The sequence below is a fragment of the Sturnira hondurensis genome, unplaced genomic scaffold (genome assembly GCF_014824575.4).
Source record: "Sturnira hondurensis isolate 20B ecotype Veracruz unplaced genomic scaffold, ASM1482457v3 Scaffold0019910, whole genome shotgun sequence".
Taxonomy (NCBI): domain Eukaryota; kingdom Metazoa; phylum Chordata; class Mammalia; order Chiroptera; family Phyllostomidae; genus Sturnira; species Sturnira hondurensis.
The window spans coordinates 1,595,586-1,603,298 of NW_028092541.1; the positions used below are offsets into that span (position 1 = coordinate 1,595,586).

A 7,713-nucleotide genomic window follows, 5' to 3' on the forward strand; every position below is an offset into this window, starting at 1 on the left:
GAGAGGAGACATCACTGTGAGAGAGAAACATTGATTGGTTGCCTGTCCTAAACCCCAACTGGGGGACCAAACCCACAACCCAGACATGTGCCCCAAACAGGATTTGTATTTGTAACCTTTCAGTTTGTGAGATGACACTTCAACCAAGTGAAGCTCACAGTCAGGGCTATTCTAGATTTTTAACTCCTTGAGAGTTCCTGAATAGTACTTACTGTTAAAGTAATTAAACAAGAGGCTATTAGAAGGAAGTGTCTCTAATGCTTTGGTAGCTAATGTATGCAAAATGAAACCTGAGCCAGAGCCAATCCCTGTATATGAACTTGTATGGGAGAAAACAAAATTTGAGAACAACCAATCACAGCCAGGCTACTAGACTCTTCCCCCAAAAGTCAACCACTTAAGCTCTGGCCAATCGAATTATGTTCCTGGCTCTGCTTCTACTTCTGCTTCTGCTTGAAGGAGATCGTAGGGAATATGTAATCTTAGGTTGACCGGCAAGCTAGACTTGGGCAATTGAAAGCTCCTCAGCCCCTCCTTAGTCCTTGGAATGTATACTCTGCCCACTCTTTCCACAGCCAGAGCTTTTTTCAAGGTTACGACCTTGAGAGATCAATGAATTGTTGAGACCATCTGGAAGGTATACACGACTGAACCCTGTTAAGGGCTCTACATAAACTTTTAAGATTCTGGTGGGCAGGTGCGAGATCAACTCTTTTTGTGGCCATCCAGACAAGCCTCCTATATGTATATGTTACCTTGTTTATTAAAACCGTCACCTACCAGTCTAGAGAGATCTGCTCTTCTCTTCAGTCTCTGCTTCTCCTCCATGTAAGGAGGCAGTTTCAGAGTCTACCTGGGAAGTTCTGAGGGTGGGAGCCAACACTGCTCTCTGAAGCCTTTCCTCAGGTCCTGTGGAGGGAGCATGCTCCTAACCACTTTTGAGTTTGGTGCTCCCTGATTTGAATTAGTGTGTGCTCAAATAAACTCAAAAATTGTAATGTACCTCAGTTAATCCGTTAACACTTTGACCACCAGCATCTCTCCCAATTGCTTCAATATGTGTTGAGCTGTGTTCACCGTACACCAACAGCCTTATCTTACAAACTGAAGTGCTGGTGCCCCACGAGTTTAGGCTGTGTGCTCAGTGACCACATAGTGACCTTGGTAGAATTGTGAGAATTACGCTAACTTCAATTACACTAACTTCCTTATTACACCGTAGTAAATATAGATTTTAATACGGTAAAGTATTATCTGGCTTTACAGTATTTCAAATCAATAATCTTTTTACTCTCAAAAAAGAAAAATGTGTACTGTCAAATAAGTCAATAAATATATGTACTCATCCAGTTATGCACTATGAAAACCAATAACATCTATGTTGTAAATTACATGGAAATGCCTTTTCATCATGATTCCAACTTCTTTTCTTTCCTTTTAAAAGAGCTTTATTTAGAAACAATTGACTCAGAAAAAATCTTCACACATTTAAAATATAGCGTGTGATGCTTTTACACGTTTATACACATGAAACAATCACCAAAATCAAGATAGTGAATATATCCGTCACCCTCGGTGTCAATTCCCTTTGCGATCACACCCTCCGGTTACCTTCCTCAATTCTCCAGTACTTTCCCAACTCCTGCCCCAGCAGCCACAAAGATACTTTCTGTCACTATGAAAGGGTTTGCAGGCCCCTGGCAGATGCTCAGTTGGTTACAGCATTGTCCCAATACACCCAGATTATGGGTTTGATTCCTGGTCAGGGCACAGAAAGGAATCAACCAATGAATGCACAGATAAATGGAACAACAAATGGATGTTTCTCTTTCTCCTTCCCTCTCTCTCTCAAAAAATAATAAATGAATAAAGCTTGCATTTTAAAAGTTTGTGTTACAATATCAAATTAAAAATCAGTCCATATGGGATATATTTGTTTTTATCTGATTTCTTTCACTTAGCATAATTACTTTGAGATTCATTCACATTATTGCATTTTCCACAGTTCCTTCTATGTGTTACTGTAAGTAGTATTCCATTGTGTAGATATATATCCATTTGTTTATCCATTTACCTGTTGATGAAAATTTGGTTTATTTCCAGTTTGGAATTATTAAAATAAAACTAGTACACATATTTATGCACAAGTTTTTGTATGGACCTATGCTTGAGTACCTGGGAGTAAAATGGCCTGATCGTTCAGAAGTGGGTGAAATTGCCAAACCGTTTTCAGAGCAGCTGCACTATTTCCCACTCCCACCCACAGTGCATGGGACTTCCAGTTCTTCCACATCCTTATCTCAGCTGACTTGGTTTGGCTAGTCTTTTTCATATTAGCCATTCTAAGAAGTGGTTCCACTTTGAATTTCAAAACACTTTGAAATTTAGTACAATGTGTTTAATCTATTAATGTAAGGAACATAAGGAAGTGAAGTCAAAGGAAGGTTAGAGAAGATTTTTAAAGATTTACCATTTGAAAGATATCTTGACATTACCCAGCTAAGAACGGAAGAAAAAACCAGCAGCAAAGACATACAGGAAAAGCTGTGTGTAGATGCGCCTGGGTGGTGGGGACATAGTTGGAAAGAAGGATAGAGACAGATTGTAAAAGAATTTCTCTGCCATGGTAAGAGGTCAAGAATCTTGAAGCTGGGGACAGTCATCTCCCTATCTGTGCTTTTGAAAATAAAAAACAGACAAAGTTCTGAAAAATGGGCTAGATGGAAAAAAGATTGTCAGCAGAAAGACATTTAGGGAAGTTATCAAAAGAAAATGATGAGGGCCTAAATTTATGTTTTAGCTTTCAAATAAAGGAAAACTTAACATGATATAGTTTTGAAAAACATAATTTAAAAAATCCCCTCACCCTCTCTCAGAAAGACACTGGTTTCCCTAAGGCCCAAATCCTTTATTATAGACATTTATGATGGAATTCCCTGAGGAAGAAAGCTTTGGAATCCTTAGCACCCTTTATTGTCTTAAAATTTTCAACTGCTAGTACTTAATAAGAGAAAGCCCACAAAACTCAAAGCTCTTAGCATAAGCTTTTAGAGAGATTACAGAGGGTTTTCATTAGATTACATACATCTTGCCATACATTGCCACATTCTCCTCAGTAACTCCATTAAGTAGGAATAATTATTCTTAGAGTATATTTGAGAGTTGCATAGGGTAAAAGCCACAGCATATGGTTTTGACTTTGATCACTCCCCTTAACGATTAAAAAAAAGTTTGAGTTAAAGCTCTGTATGGTATAAATTTATAAGTAATATTATGCCTGGGGTATATAAAATTTTTATCATTTATGGCTAAAATTGCAAAAAGGCCCTTTCCATAAATTTTATTTTTCCATAAGAAAGAGCAATAATTTTACAGTATAATAAAGTGGCTATATTATGTTTTTCCAAATGTACCTTAACATGTCTTATACCAGAACAAGCTGAAACCTTTTAACTCTCCATTGACATGCATTCAGAATATGTCATAAACGTAATCCTAAAAATGCTCCCCATACATTAAATAGGATATATTGCCCTACAGGGATGAATACTAACTTGCTCGTGAATAAAAAATAATTACTTATATCCTTTTACATACAAAAAACTGTGCAAGTCTTCAGGTCTTCAGGAACAATTATCTGTATTTTACCTGTCAATGTATGTGTTTATTCAACAAATATTCACTGAGTTTCTACAATGTACAAGGCATAGTTGTTCGATAGACAGATCCAGCTTGGAACTTCATAATACTTGCATTCTTATTGTTTAATTGTTAACATACTCTGTAGTATTAAGATTCTTTAATACACCTCTACTCCAGGATTTTCAAACTTGGCACCAGTGACAACCACCAAAGAAGTTTGCACATATCACACACGGGCCCCTGGGAACAAGTTCACCTCCCCATAGAGAAGCACTGTTCTAATCAAACAAGAAGAGAGTGCTATGTTTTCTACTCTAAATAATGCTGTTTTAAATATATATTGATCAATACATATATACGGCAATTTCTAAATGATGCCCAAAATTTATGTGAAAATTAAAATGGGCACAGAAATGAAACTAGGATAGATCCAAGGTGGTGGAGGAGTGAGTGGAAGCTCCACTAACCTCCTCCCAGGACAAATCTGGAATTACAAATAAATGGCAGAGAAATCATCCAGAATATACAACTGAACAGTAACAGGAGAGGAGCTTTATAAGCATGGGCACACAGAAAAAACAGCTTCACAGTAACATGACTGGTATGGAGTATGGAGGACATGTGAGTGGGCTGGCTGCGCTCCCATGGGTGGCAGCTAAACTGGTGGAGAAATATTTCAGCAGCCAAAGGGATCTCACTGAGAAGTGTGGGGTCTAAACCCCACGCTGGGCTCCTCAACATCCAGCACCGGAGCCTGAAAAATACCTAGATAACACCCAGCTGTGAAAAGTGGCAGGGTTTCTCTCCGCCAGAGACAGACAGGTAGAGACACAGAGAGCCCATTAAAGGGCCAACACATAAATTTTCATTTGTAGCCACTTACCCTGGGCTCTGGCAAAGAGAGGGCAGAGAGGACTAGAGACACTTGAGTAGAGACCAGGGCTGGTGGCTCTGGGGAGGAAACAGAGCAGCTGCCAGGATCCTGGTGCTGAGTTATCCCCCATACTGCAGAGGCCATCTTGCTCAGGTAGACCACCCCACTCTGAGTGGCATCAGCCTGAGGGGAAACAATAACGCCACCTGCAGGAATTACTCTGCCCCACCTTGTGGTGCTTAACCCTGACTGCTGATTACAGAGTGACCAGACTGATGACTGAAGGAGTCAGCCACAGACGGTAGATCCCTGGTAGTCTCAAACAGGCTGCCTAAAACCAGACTAGGATACCACCTGACATCACCAGCAGCGGATCCAGAAAAAAAAAGAAGCAGTGGTAAATTCTAGATGCTACCACTACCAAGATGAAAACCACCGTGGTCTCCTTCATCATTTAAGATATTTTCTCTTCTGCATAGTGTTTTGACATCCATTTCTTGTCCTTCAATTTTGTGCGTATTAAGTCACTAGCTTTTATATCATAGTTTACTTCAAATCTCGTATTTTGCTCCCCCCTTCTTTTACTGCAATTCATCTTCTTCTTTTCTCTTCTTACTTTTGTTTTAAACTTTGTTTTCCTTCTTGGTACAACCTGTTTCCATTCTGCACCTTTACTATTTCTCCCCACTTCAGCCTCTCAAAACCACTCTTCTTGGTCATCTCACATTTTTTCCTGTTCTTAAAATACCTGTGTTCTCATTCCACCTTTATCAATCTTTGCTCACAATTAGTGGATAAGGTGGTTGTTGTTGCAGTTCTTCGGTCTTATTTCTAGATAAGTGAGTACCTTTGCATTTCAAATCTCCTATTTCACTGCTCCCCTCTCCTACTCCATTTTGCCTTCCTCCTGTATTTCTCTTTTTTTTCATTTCAAATATTAATTTTGACCTGTTTTAGCCAGGTTTTCACCCAGCACTCTTAGTATTCCTTCTACCTCTGTCCACTAAAAATTAGTTTTCTTTCCTCTAGACATCTCTTAAGCTCTTCTTTTTTTCTTTGTGCCCTCTTACTCCCATTCCACCTATATAAGTCTAAGCTCATTGGTTGTTGATATCTCTGTAGTGGAGATTTCTGAAATTAGGGATATATATTTTTCATATATATATATATGTATATATATTTGTTTTTGTTTCTGTGGTTATTTGTTCTCTTACTGGATATATACAAAAAGATTATATATATATATATATATATGTGTGTGTGTGTGTGTGTGTGTGTGTGTGTATTCTTTAAATTTTTGTTTTAACCTAGTACTACATGCTTTTCTTTTCTTACTCAATTCCACCTTCTCTCTTCCCTTTCTTAGTTATGAGGTAAATTTTATTTTCTTTCCCACTTTATCTTGTCTCTATTCCCTATTCTTACTATTGCCTCCTCCTACCCTTGCAAAATCTTTCTTCTTTCAGTTAGTCATCTCAAATTCTTTTTTCCTTTCTTATAATAGTCTTAATCTCTTTACATCTTTATTAGTAATGGCGCATTGGCTATTGATAGTGTAATTGACTGGGGGATACCTGTGCCAGTGTGGGTCTGTTTTCCTGGGCTGTTTGGCTTTTGCTTTGGCTGCCCCTGTACAACAGTACACAAGACATGGAAAGCAGAGTGAGTCTGTTTCAGGGCTCTCTTCTAATATGGCCCAAACCAGTCTACAAACAAGGCCATAGCAGTGATTCATAGATGAAGCTGCACCAAGTACACAGAAGAGCAGTTACAAATCCTTACCAAAGCATTCAACCAAAAACTTATCCAGTTTACACTACAAAACAAAAGCCTCATTTAGAAATCAAAACTTAAGAGCCCAGAATCCATATTTGGTTTCAGAAGTGAAGAGCTAGGCACCGAGTCCAGAAAAAATCAGAATCTGAGGACTTAAAAGCCAGTCAAGACCAAGATCACCCTGAAGAGAAGGTTCAAAGCAGAGAAGATAGATGGTGTACACTTCCTCTGGATTATACATCTTTATCACGGCATTTAGGAATAACCCTATGATGCTATTGGTTAGAGAGAGTGACTTGCTAAGAAAATGGTGGTTTCATAGTCAAGAATCCAAGTTTTGTTTCAAAATCAAAGATCTAGATTCCATGTCCAGTGGAAAAAAAACCTGACAAGTCCTCAATACAGAAATAAGACCAACAGCAAGATGTCTGAGATGGGAGAGTTCAAGGTATAGAAACTATGCAAAATGGCACCAATCTCACCAGCAACTGTCTTATTTCTCCACAGCTGTAACAGGATGGACTGAGAGAAATTCAATGTACTTGATATCAAACTGGGCTGAAATCTTTCAGATTTTCTGGCATCCTACCTTTCTAAAGATACCGGCAGCTTTTCCAGAAGCTGAGTCTCCTGGAAACAGTGAACAAGACTTCGGAAGGCAGATGGATACAAAGCACCACGTAATCCTACCAACAGAACCTATCTCCACAATTCAGCAGATATCAAGGATGATGAAAATGAAATTATTGATATTATTTTAAGTGATCATAATATTGAGTGATTCAAGCAAAAATCAATGGATATACAATATTGTGCTTTATAAGAAATATATATATTTGCACCCTGGCTGGTGTAGCTCAGTGCATTGTGCACGGGCCTGTGAACCAAAGGATCGTGGTTTGATTCCCAGTCAGGGCACATGCCTGGGTTGCAGGCCAGGTCCCAGCATGGGATGCATGAGAGGCAACTATACATTGATATTTCTCTCCCTCTCTCCTTCCCTTCCCCTCTAAAGATAAATAAATATAATCTTAAAAAAGAAATATATATTTGCTCTATATCTACAGAGGGAGATGGAATTGGAATTTGGAATTCCCTATATAATGAGAGCAATAAAGTGTCTCTTGTTATAAAATAGTCATTTGTGACAACATAGATGGATTTTGAGATATCATGCTAAGCAAAATAAGGTAGACAGGAAAAGTTAAGAACCATAAGATTTCACTCATATGTGGGAAAATGAAAAGCAACAAATAAGCAAGAAAAACAAATGAACAAATACTCAAAGATACAAATAACAGTATGGTGGTTACCAGAAGGAAGAGTGGTGAGGAGGGAGCAAAGGATAAAGGGGGTCATATACATGGTGATGGAGGAAGATTTGACTTTGTGTGGTGGGCACACAATGTAATATATAGATT

General features: G+C 38.6%; 1 pseudogene; it reads left to right on the forward strand.

Moving 5' to 3' along the window:
- The first annotated feature begins 4,203 nt into the window (after positions 1 to 4,203).
- On the forward strand, positions 4,204 to 6,724 carry LOC118974864 (double homeobox protein A-like; annotated as a pseudogene).
- The last annotated feature ends 989 nt before the right edge of the window (positions 6,725 to 7,713 follow it).